This window comes from Amphiura filiformis, chromosome 7 (genome assembly GCF_039555335.1).
Source record: "Amphiura filiformis chromosome 7, Afil_fr2py, whole genome shotgun sequence".
In the NCBI taxonomy this organism is placed as follows: Eukaryota; Metazoa; Echinodermata; class Ophiuroidea; order Amphilepidida; family Amphiuridae; genus Amphiura; species Amphiura filiformis.
This window is the reverse complement of record NC_092634.1, coordinates 58,485,857-58,498,084: the sequence shown is the minus strand read 5'-3', so window position 1 is coordinate 58,498,084 and position 12,228 is coordinate 58,485,857. Positions and strand designations below refer to the sequence as shown.

General features: G+C 41.8%; 1 protein-coding gene across 5 annotated transcripts in view; it reads right to left on the bottom strand.

Annotated features, from left to right (window-relative positions):
* The window catches only part of LOC140157401 (uncharacterized), a 289,061-nt gene that overhangs the window by 57,410 nt on the left and 219,423 nt on the right, over positions 1 to 12,228 (bottom strand). The window lies entirely within an intron of this gene.

Sequence of the window (12,228 nt, the reverse complement as noted above, 5' to 3'; positions counted from 1 at the left end):
TTTGTCCATGATCAGATCGCATATGCATGTCCTTTTCTCGTTCATCGAGCGTGCATTCCAAACACCGATTTGAAGTTTGGGCGCTATTACTGGCTGCTTATGTTTTGATACATGACTATTTGGGCGTGAAACCTCAACCTTGATTACATTAGGTTGCTGGTTATGTTCAATGGGTATTGTAGTGAGGTTTAATTGAGATACACCTCTAGTCATAGATTTGTATTGAGATGAACGCCGAGTTACGTGTACTGGAATAGAGAGTTTATTACGTAATCTCCCTCCACGGTATCCTCGCTTTGTTTCTTTAGCAATACATATGTCCTTGAGCTCTTGCCATTTATCAGGCGTGAAAGGGCGATGAATAGTGTTTGTCACACCTTTTCCAATCCGAATCAAATTGTCCCATGAGTACGTAATGCGACACATAGTGAAATACACAAGTTATACAGCGAATGTTATACAGTACAATGCGTATAGCAAACAGTCATACGAAATCCAAAACCGAAAAAAAAGTTAAAATACGTCGTACAGGTTACTCGAGCGATGAATTGTAATACAACTAATATCAGCAAAGTCAGAAAGTACTCACAATCACATTGATATATACAAAATGTAAAAACAAGTTCATAAAATTGATGAAAATCGAGAGAAATATCGGAGCCATTATTTTATGCGTGCAGCCATGAGAATAGCGCCACCAACTAAGTGCGCACAATTTGGCTACTTGGCGATCACTTGCTGCTACTCAAAAAAGCATGCCGCTACTTGCCTAAAATTGGGCTACTTTTGCCAGTGTCAGGCCGCATCAGTAGTTTGATGTATTTTCCTTTCAATTTAGCTGATTTATAAAGGTTTTGAGTCTCTGAAGCTGAGAATTCTAATTACAAAGGGATTTGTGATCATTTATTGATCTTTCAGTAGCTTCCCATTATCTACGGGAAGTTAATACATGCAAGTCAAGTGCTTTTCCGCCCAATTTGGGTGATTTGCATTCTAAATTCGGATCAATTTTTGGAAGCTTAAAAATTGGGCTACTTGCGATTCCTTTACCGCGGCCTGGCGAGCCAATGTGCCGCGCCTTGATGCTCAAAAGTTTAGGCAACACTGACTAGCCTCATCTTCATTTCCCATTTTTACTCTTAGGAGAATTTATCTCAATCCCACATAACTTCTGGCAGTTTGTTCCAGTTTTGCCATTAATGATCTATTACAGTTGAAATCATACACTCCCTATGGTAAAGCCATGTTTTTTCCGTATTACAAAATTTAAATTCCGTGTTACAAATTGGACGATTCCATGATTTTCCGTTTTACATTATAAAGCACTGAAAAGTGCATACATTCCCATACAAGCATGTTTTTAAAAGTGTAATTTGTCTTATATAATTATATGTACCTTTTTACTGTACAGGGTGTAACAATAAAATTTGTACAATTTTGAAAGTAGAATGACACAAGTATGCGGCCTATTTTTTGGTTTAATATTAATATGTCTATCAAGATAATTTCTTTAGCCACCAGAAAAGCTTTGTTTCAATAAAATCGTAGGTATACAAGTGAAGTTATAGCCAATTATGTAACCTAGTCTTAAAACCGCTTGGGCCACTTTTGTCTAAGTGTTACAAAAGTGACTGAATAGAGTTGAACCATCGGACCAGTTGGACGGTGCTCTTATGATAGGTCATTTAAACAATGGGGTATTGGAAGTGGTAGAAATGATTACATAATAGAATATCTCCTTGGGTATTTGAAAGTAACAACTAAGCACTGACATAACCTCATTTACTAGAAATCGTGGCTGCAGCTCAACACCTTCAACCCCAATTCACGTTGGAAGAGCGTATTTTTATGGTTGTGACATTCGGTAGCACATGGAGTCAAGCAGAAACCATACTAGAAACCACAGTTGTGTTTGACCAAACACGAATATCTATGCCCGTGGCCCACACTCTCTAACACCCCACCAGACCATCACTCTCTTATACTCCACCAGACACTCACTCGCTCTAAAACACCACCAGACTGGACCACACTCTCTCTCTAATACCCCACCAGACCCGCACTCTCTCTTATACTCCACCAGACACTCACTCGCTCTAAAACACCATCAGGCTGACCCATACTCTCTCTAATGCCCCACCAGACCCCCATTCTCTCTTATACTCCACCAGACACTCACACGCTCTAAAACACCAACAGGCTGACCCATACTCTCTCTAATACCCCACTAAGCCTTCACTCTCTCTTATACTCCACTATACACTCACTCTCTCTAAAACACCACCAGGCTGACCCATACTCTCTCTAATACCCTACCAAGCCTTCACTCTCTCTTATACCTCATCAGACCATCAATCTCTCTAAAACACTACCAGACTGGACCACATTCTCTCTAATACCCCACCAGACCCTCTCTCTTATACTCCACCAGACACTCACTCGCTCTAAAACACCACCAGGCTGACCCAAACTCTCTCTAATACCCCACCAGACCCTCACTCTCTCTTATACGCCACCAGACACTCACTCGCTCTAAAACACCACCAGGCTGACCCAAACTCTCTCTAATACCCCCACCCAGCCATCACTCTCTCTTATACTCCACCAGACACTCACTCGCTCTAAAACACCAACAGGCTGACCCATACTCTCTCTAATACCCCACCAAGCCTTCACTCTCTCTTATACTCCACCAGACACCCACTCGCTCTAAAACACCAACAGGCTGACCCATACTCTCTCTAATACCCCACCAAGCCTTCACTCTCTCTTATACTCCACCAGACACTCACTCGCTCTAAAACACCACCAGGCTGACCCCAACTCTCTCTAATACCCTACCCAGCCATCACTCTCTCTTATACTCCACCAGACACTCACTAGCTCTAAAACACCCCCAGATTGGCGCACACTCTCTCTAATACCTCACCAGACCCTCACTCTCTCTTATAATCCACCAGACACTCACTCGCTCTGAAACACCACCAGACTGGAGAATACCCCTTTAATCCCAAAACATTGTGTCCCTTTAAGCGGTTAACCTCTTAACCCCCATTATACGCCTTGGACGATATTTGAAGCCTTCATCATTGCAAATACAGGTAGCTACCAAAATGCTACCTATTGCGATACACTGTGTTAACCGGTCGTACCTATTTTGCTTTTTAAAGCATATGAACTTTGACCTCTGGGGTTGCGGCTAGCATAGCATACTTCTAGGGTCATAGGCCATCATTGTACCAAGTATGAACCCTGCGGGCGCTATAGTAGTTGAGCTAGAGCTGTTTGAAATTTTACACATATTGCCCCCTGTAGCCCATGACCTTTGACCTTTGGGGTCGGGGTACCCTAGGATGTATCTCACGGGTCATGGGCCATCATTATACCAAGTATGGGCCCAGGGGCTACTTTAGTTCCTGAGCTAGAGGGGTGCAAAGGACTGATCTTGAGAAGGAGGAGAAGAAGGCGAAGGAGAACTAGAAACCACAGTTGTGTTTGACCAAACACGAATATCTATGCCCGTGACCCCACCCCTTAACCAAGCACCCCCTTGTCCCATCATGAAAACCTTTTGAAGTGGTCCACGGAACCAAAATCAAAATGCCTACGCATTACCTTTTAAGGGACATTTTGTCAAGTGATCAATTTGTTTGACGCATCGATTCGGGCCGTTATTATTGCAAACACAGGTTGCTAACAAAATGCTACCTATTGGGCTACACTGTGTTAATAGCTTGTACCTAGTTTGCTTTTTAAAGCCTTTGAACTTTGACCTCTGGGGTTGCGGCTACCACAGAATACATCTAGGGTCATGGGCCATCATTGTACCAAGTATGAACCCTGAGGGCGCTGTAGTTCTTAAGCTAGAGCTGTTTGAAATTTTACACATATTGCTCCCTGTAGCCCATGACCTTTGACCTCTAGGGTCGATGTTAATGCAGGAAATATCTAAGGGTCATGGGCCATCATTGTACCAAGCATGAACCCTGAGGGCGCTTATAGTTCTTGAGCTAAAGCAGTTTTAAAAATTTACACATATTGCCCTCTGTAGCCTGTGACCTTTGACCTCTGGGGTCGAGGCTACAATAAGTTACTTCTAATGGTCATGGGCCATCATTATACCAAGTATGAACCCTGAGGCGCTATAGTTCTAGAGCTAGAGCTGTTTGGAATTTTACACATATTACCCCCTGTATCCCATGACTTTTGACCTCTGGGGTCGAGGGTACCCTAGGATGTTTCTAGGGGTCATGGGCCATCATTGTACCAAGTATGGGCTCCAAGACTACTTTAGTTCTTGAGCTAGAGTAGTGCAAAGAACTGGTCTTGAGAAGGAGAAGGAGGAGGAGAAGAACTAGATGGCACAGTTGTGTTTGACCAAACACGAATATCTATGCCCGTGTTTCCCACCCTAACACTCTTAATCCATCATGACACCCCGTATTCTAAAAGGGCTATCAGTATACCAACAAAAAAAAAAATTAAAATTAATTAATTAAAAATCAAATAATACCCCTTTAATTGCATTTGCTGTGTAAACGCTTGAGGGCGCTACTCCTTAAATAATGCAACAAACAGGTTCCAAAAAAAAAAAATCAAAAAAAATCTAAATACCGCTTTAATTCCAAAACGGATTGTCCCTTTAATGGCTGTTCCATCACCCCCTCGGCCCTTAACTTACCATGACACCTTTAATCCACCCTGACACTCTGTAATATTTTTGATTCTAAAAGGGCTATCAGTATACTTACTAAAATATTAAAATATTAACTTGAAAATCAAGGAATGCACCTTTAATTGCATTTGCTGTGTAAACGCTTGAGGCGCTCCTCCTTAAATAAATCAATAAACATATTCCATGCAAAAAAAAATCAAAAAAAAAATCAAAAATCTGAATACCCCTTTAATCCTAAAACGGAGTGTCCCTTTAATGGCTGTTCCATTGAATTTACATACTCCATCTGGAATAGCTTTATAACAATACCTATATACATAAGAATCAATTGGACACATGCTAATAAGCTATTGTCACGTCCTGATTTAAGTATCCTTGGCAATAGCGCGATGAGCACAAGGCTAACATCCTATATACCTTCAAGGTTGACATCCTATATACCTCTTACGTAGAGATGGTGACATTCCTAAATATACACATATTGCTCCCTGTAGCCTATGACCTTTGACCTCTGGGGTCACTGCTAACATATAATACTTTTTAGGGGTCATGGGTCATAATTATACTAAGTATGAACCCTGAGGCGCTATAGTTCTTGAGCTAGAGATGTTTCAAATTTTACACATATTGCCCCCTGTAGCCCATGACCTTTGACCTTTGGGGTCGGGGGGTACCCTAGGATGCATCTAGGGGTCATGGGCCATCATTATACAAAGTATGGGCCCCGAGGCTACTTTAGTTCTTGAGCTAGAGGAGTGCAAAGGAAGCGTCTTGAGAAGGAGAAGAAGAACTAGAAACCACAGTTGTGTTTGACCAAACACGAATATCTATGCCCGTGGCCCACACTCTCTCTAACACCCCACCAGACCATCACTCTCTTATACTCCACCAGACACTCACTCGCTCTAAAACACCACCAGGCTGGCCCTACTCTCTCTAATACCCCACCAAGCCTTCACTCTCTCTTATACCCCACTATACACTCACTCTCTCTAAAACACCACCAGACTGGCCCACAGTCTCTCTAATACCCCACCAAGCCTTCACTCTCTCTTACACCCCACTATACACCCACTCTCTCTAAAACACCACCAGACTGGCCCACACTCTCTCTAATACCCTACCAAACCTTCACTCTCTCTTATACCCCAGCAGACCCCCACTCTCTCTTATACTCCACCAGACACTCACTCGCCCTAAAACTCAACCAGGCTGGCCCCATACTCTCTCTAATACCCCACCAAGCCATCACTCTCTCTTATACTCCATCAGACCCTCATTCTCTCTGAAACACCACCAGACTGGAGAATACCCCTTTAATCCCAAAACATTTCCTTCCCTTTAAGCGGTTAACCTCTTAACCCCATTGTACGTCGTGACGTATATTTGAAGCCTTCATCATTGCAAATACAGGTAGCTACCAAAATTCTACCTATTGCGATACACTGTGTTAACCGGTCGTACCTATTTTGCTTTTTAAAGCATATGAACTTTGACCTCTGGGGTTGAGGCTAGCATAGCATACTTCTAGGGTCATAGGCCATCATTGTACCAAGTATGAACCCTGAGGGCGCTATAGTTTTGAGCTAGAGCTGTTTGAAATTTTACACATATTGCCCCCTGTAGCCCATGACCTTTGACCTTTAGGGTCGGGGGTACCCTAGGATGTATCTAGGGGTCATGGGCCATTATTGTACCAAGTATGGGCCCCGAGGCTTCTTTGGTTCTTGAGCTAGAGGAGTGCAAAGAAGTGGTCTTAAGAAGGAGAAGGAGGAGAAGCCGAAGACTAAACACAACAAATACAATATCTATGCCACCGTTCCACGGGCATAGATAAGAAAGAGGAGGAGAAGAATAAAGAGCATAAGCAGAATATCTATGCCCCGTTAGCACGGGCATAGATAACCACAGTTGTGTTTGACCAAACACGAATATCTATGCCCGTGACCACACTCAACAACCCCCTTCCCCTATTCACAAAAACGAAAACTCATACCCCTTGGTATAAGCTTTAAATGATATAAGTATCATTATCATAGCACCTAAAATTTAAAAAACCGCCCAATTGGGCGCCAAATGCAAAAGTTAGTGACCATCTTGTGAAAGCCCTTGTTCTAAACTTTAATTGATATAAGTATCATCCTCATAGCACCTGAAATAAAAAAGCGCCCAATTGGGCGCCAAATCCAAAAGTTGGTGACCACCATGTGGAAGCCCTTGTTATAAGCTTGAATTGATATAAGTATCATCCTCATAGCACTTAAAATAAAAAAAGCGCCCAATTAGGCGCCAAATCTAAAAAAACTGGTGACCACCCCCTTGGTCACCACCTTACAAACCGTGACAACCCTTAACCCTCCTAACACCCATTAACCAACCATACGCCATGCCACAATGACAGGCGACAGCCTTTTGAGGTGGTCCAAGGCACCAATATCAAAATGCCTACACATTCCCTTTTCAGGGAATTTTTGTCAAGTGATCAATTTCCTTGACGTATGATTCGGGCCGTTATCATTGCAAACACAGGTAGCTAACAAAACGCTACCTATTGCGCTACAATGTGTTAATAGGTTGTACATAGTTTGCTTTTTAAAGCATTTGAACTTTGACCTCTGGGGTTGCGGCTACCACAGAATACATCTAGGGTCATGGGCCATCATTGTACCAAGTATGAACCCTGAGGGCGCTGTAGTTCTTGAACTAGAGCTGTTTGAAAATTTACACATATTGCTCCCTGTAGCCAATGACCTTTGACCTCTGGGGTCGATGTTAATTCAGGAAATATCTAAGGGTCATGGGCCATCATTGTACCAAGCATGAACCCTGAGGGCGCTATAGTTCTTTAGCTAAAGCGGTTTAAAAAAATTACACATATTGCTCCCTGTAGCCTGTGACCTTTGACCTCTGGGGTCGTGGCTACCATAAGTTACTTCTAGGGGTCATGGGCCATCATTATACTAAGTATGAACCCTGAGGGCGCTGTAGTTCTTGAGCTAGAGCTGTTTGAAATTTTACACATATTGCCCCCTGTAGCCCATGACCTTTGACCTCTGGGGTCGGGGTACCCTAGGATGATGCTAGGGGCCATGGGCCATCAGTATACCAAACATGGGCCCCGAGGCTATTGTGGTTCTTGAGCTAGAGCAGTGCAAAGAAGTGGTCTTAAGAAGAAGAAGGAGAACTAGAAACCACAGTTGTGTTTGACCAAACACGAATATCTATGCCCGTGATGACCACACCTAACCCCCTTCCCCTATTCACAAACGAAAACTTGGTGAGCACCATGTGAAACCCCTTGTTTTAAACTTTCATTTGATATACATGTAATGCTCATAACACTAGACTGGCCCACACTCTCTCTCTAATACCCTACCAAGCCTTCACTCTCATTTATACCCCACCAGACCCTCACTCTCTCTAAAACACCACCAGACTGGACCACACTCTCTCTGATACCCCACCAGACCCTCACTCTCTCTTATACTCCACCAGAAACTCACTCGCTCTAAAACACCACCAGGCTGACCCATACTCTCTCTAATACCCCACCAAACCTTCACTCTCTCTTATACTCCACTATACACTCACTCTCTCTAAAACACCACCAGACTGGCCCACACTCTCTCTTATACCCTACCAAGCCTTCACTCTTTCTTATACCCCATCAGACCATCAATCTCTCTAAAACACCACCAGACTGGACCACACTCTCTCTAATACCCCACCAGACCCTCACTCTCTCTTATACTCCACCAGACACTCACTCGCCCTAAAACACCACCAGGCTAACCCATACTCTCTCTAAAACCCCACCAAGCCTTAACTCTCTCTTATACTCCACTATACACGCACTCTCTCTAAAACACCACCAGACGCCCACACTCTCTCTTATACCTTACCAAGCCTGCACTCTCTCTTATACCCCATTAGACACTCACTCGCTCTAAAACACCACCAGACTGGCCCACACTCTCTCTAATACACTACTAAGCCTTCACTCTCTCTAATACCCCACTCTCTTAAACACCACCAGACTTGACCACTCTCTCTTATACCCCACCCCTTTACCAACCCCACCCCTTGCCCCATCATGACAACCTTTTGAGGTGGTCCAAGGAACCAAAGTCAAAATGCCAGACGCATTCCCTTTTAAGGGAGTTTTTGTAAAGTGATCAGTTTTTTTGACGTACGATTCGGACCGTTATCATTGCAAACACAGGTAGCTAACAAAATACTACCTATTGCGCTACACTGTGTTAATAAATAGGTCGTACCTATTTTGCTTTTTAAAGTCTTTAGACTTTGACCTCTCGGGATGCGGCTAATATACAATACATCAAGGGTCATGGGTCATCATTGTACCAAATATGAACCCTGAGGGCGCTGTAGTTTTTGAGCTAGAGCTGTTTGAAATTTTACACATATTGCTCACTGTAGCCCATGACCTTTGACCTCTGGGGTCGATGTTACTGCAGGAAATATCTAAGGGTCATGGGCCATCATTGTACCAAGCATGAACCCTGAGGGCGCTTATAGTTCTTGAGCTAAAGCGGTTTTAAAAATTACACATATTGCCCCCTGTAGCCTGTGACCTTTGACCTCTGGGGTCGAGGCTACCTTAAATTACTTCTTGGGGTCATGGGCCATCATTATACTAAGTATGAACCCTGAGGCGCTTATAGTTCTTGAGCTACAGCTGTTTGAAATTTTACACATATTGCCCCCTGTAGCCCATGACCTTTGACCTCTGGGGTCGAGGTACCCTAGGATGATGCTAGGGGTCATGGCCCATCACTATACCAAGTTTGGGCCCCGAGGCTACTATGGTTCTTGAGATAGAGGAGTGCACAAAGTGATCTTGAGAAGAAGAAGAAGAAGAAGAAGAAGAAGGAGAAGGAGAAGACTAAACAGAACAAAGACAATATCTATGCCACCGTTCCACGGGCATAGATAAGGAGGAGAAGGAGAAGGAGAAGACTAAACACAACAAATACAATATCTATGCCACCGTTCCACGGGCATAGATAAGAAGAAGTCGAAGACTAAACACAACAAATACAATATCTATGCCACCGTTCCACGGGCATAGATAAGGAGAAGCCGAAGACTAAACACAACAAATACAATATCTATGCCCCGTTACACGGGCATAGATAATGATTGTTTATAGCTCATTTTCCAAACTCACGTCTTCCTTCAAGGCTAACAATAACACTAACTATAAGAAGTATGTAATATTTGTTTACAGAAATGCTGGCAATAGTGGCCGCCCCATAACAGGTAGAAGCCCAGCTGAACTTAATTTCAAATTTTTATTGTTTTGTACTTATGGGTGCAAAAATTATGAGGATATGAGAAATTACTTTATTTATAAGATAATTTGAAAAAAATTTCATGACTTCATTTATAGAATTTAAAGAAATATCATATTATTATTAAATTCATGTTAATTATATGAAGAAACACCACTTATAATTCTTTTGTGTCAGTTCTTTGATGTTCAATGCGCGATAAGCACAATCTACGCGTTTCAAACTTGATTTACCCTAACATGACAAAAGTGGCCCAACACGTTTTCTGGACGATTTAATTAATCGGACATAACTTTTGAACCCAAACTAGTAAAGAAACCAACTAAACGTCCTCTTTTAGCCAAGATATTACTGATTCCATTGCATATAACATTTGTGCCGTAACTTTTTTAGTTTTTTCCGGAGAAGTCAAAATGCAATTGTACAAATTTTATTGTTACACCCTGTAGTCTCCCCTCAACATCCCCATTAAAATTAAGCATCATCAATTGTCTTGTGTGTACTTCCGATAGCTGTATCGGACAGAATCTTGCATCGTAGCAGTAGAATAAATGCTAGAATGGATTGTTTAATGGTTGATTACTGCTAAATTATCACTTTTCTTTGTTTTGTTTTTTTGCAAATCAACACAAAAGTTAGACATTTTACACAGATTTTCACTACTTTGTGGCATTTTCAAATTTCTGTGAGCAAACCCTGAATTCCGTGAATTTTTCCGTTTTTCCGTATCACAGAGAAATCATGGCTTTACCCTATGGAAGATATGGCCTAAAGCCTCCAGCATACTTTCCTGCCGCTTGCCGCTGCGGCAAGCGGCAGGGCGTTTCAACCAATGACAAGCCTTTATTGTGTCCGTTTGTCTGCAAAAATGCGTGTGAGCCACGCCGCTCAGCGGCAAGCGGCAGGGTAGTATGAAACCAGCATTAATCTCCCATACATGGGGTGCAGATTTCAAATGGAATCACCCATTCAGGTAAACCTCGATTGAAATTCATACTCCCTACATGGAAGATTAAGGTCATGGGGTGTATCATGGATTTCAACCAGACCAGCACAGCCCAATGAGCTTAGTTCATCTAATCTAGCCAAGAGAACAATCAGCAAATCTTAACCCCATGAGAACTACCTGCCGATTGGCCAAAAAGAAGTTTTCATTATCAATTGGACCAATCAGCAACATTGCTCAAATAATTTTAAAAAATTGGGGTGAATTATTTGCAAAACTCCATTCTGATTGGTGATTAAAGTGAAGATATCATTAATTGACCAATCAGAGGCAATGCTATAGATCGGCAGGTAGTACTCAGGGGGTTAAGTTTGTCAGTAATCTTGATCACTGTACCCTCAAAGCCATTAGGAGCTCCACCATAATGCCCCAGGAATATGTTGAAGATAGTTGGAGACAATCTCACACCAAATTTTCATTAAAACCAAACTTGAATTACTAGTACACCTCTCACATGGACAAGATGAAAAATTAGCATTTTTCTTTTGATGATGCTTGGTGTGGCAATGACATATGTGAGACACTTTTTCATTTAACTTTTACAAGCCAGACATGACATTGCTGTCATGCAGCTCTGACTCTATTAAAGGTTGTTTACATGTTTTTAACTTTATTACTTCCATAATTCAATAGTTCCATCTACAATATAGGCAACCCATGAAATCACCTGACAGTTCAAGCACCACCAGTGATGGTCAAGGCACACAAATTGAATTCCCAATTATACTAGCTATATACTTTGATCAGCTCGTAATTGGCGGGAATTGGTAGGCTTTTACCACTACCAAAAGTAGACTCACGTTAAGAGTGTTATTAGTTGACCTGTCTGATCTTTATTTTGTGTGTTAAAGAAAGTAGACAAAGTATAGGACTTGAATTAATAATTTGTGATGCTTCTGGCGAGATGTCACAAGAAAATTATCAAAAGTAAAATATTTTGATATTAATCTGCGATGTTATAAGGCCCATCATTACAAGCTGATCAAAGTATAGGCCATAATTCATACAATTTCTGTTATCAATGTGCACAGGTAACCCAGCAAACACAAAATGTTTGGCAGAAAATGCTTACATGTAGTCAGTGTTGTATATAGGGTATAAAACATTTTAATAATGTTCAAAAACATTTTTGAAAACTTGCAAAATATCCTAAAAAAATATTTATTTAATTTTGAAAAAATATTTACCCAAATATGCCAATTGTAACTTTTGTTGGCATTCAAACAACAATT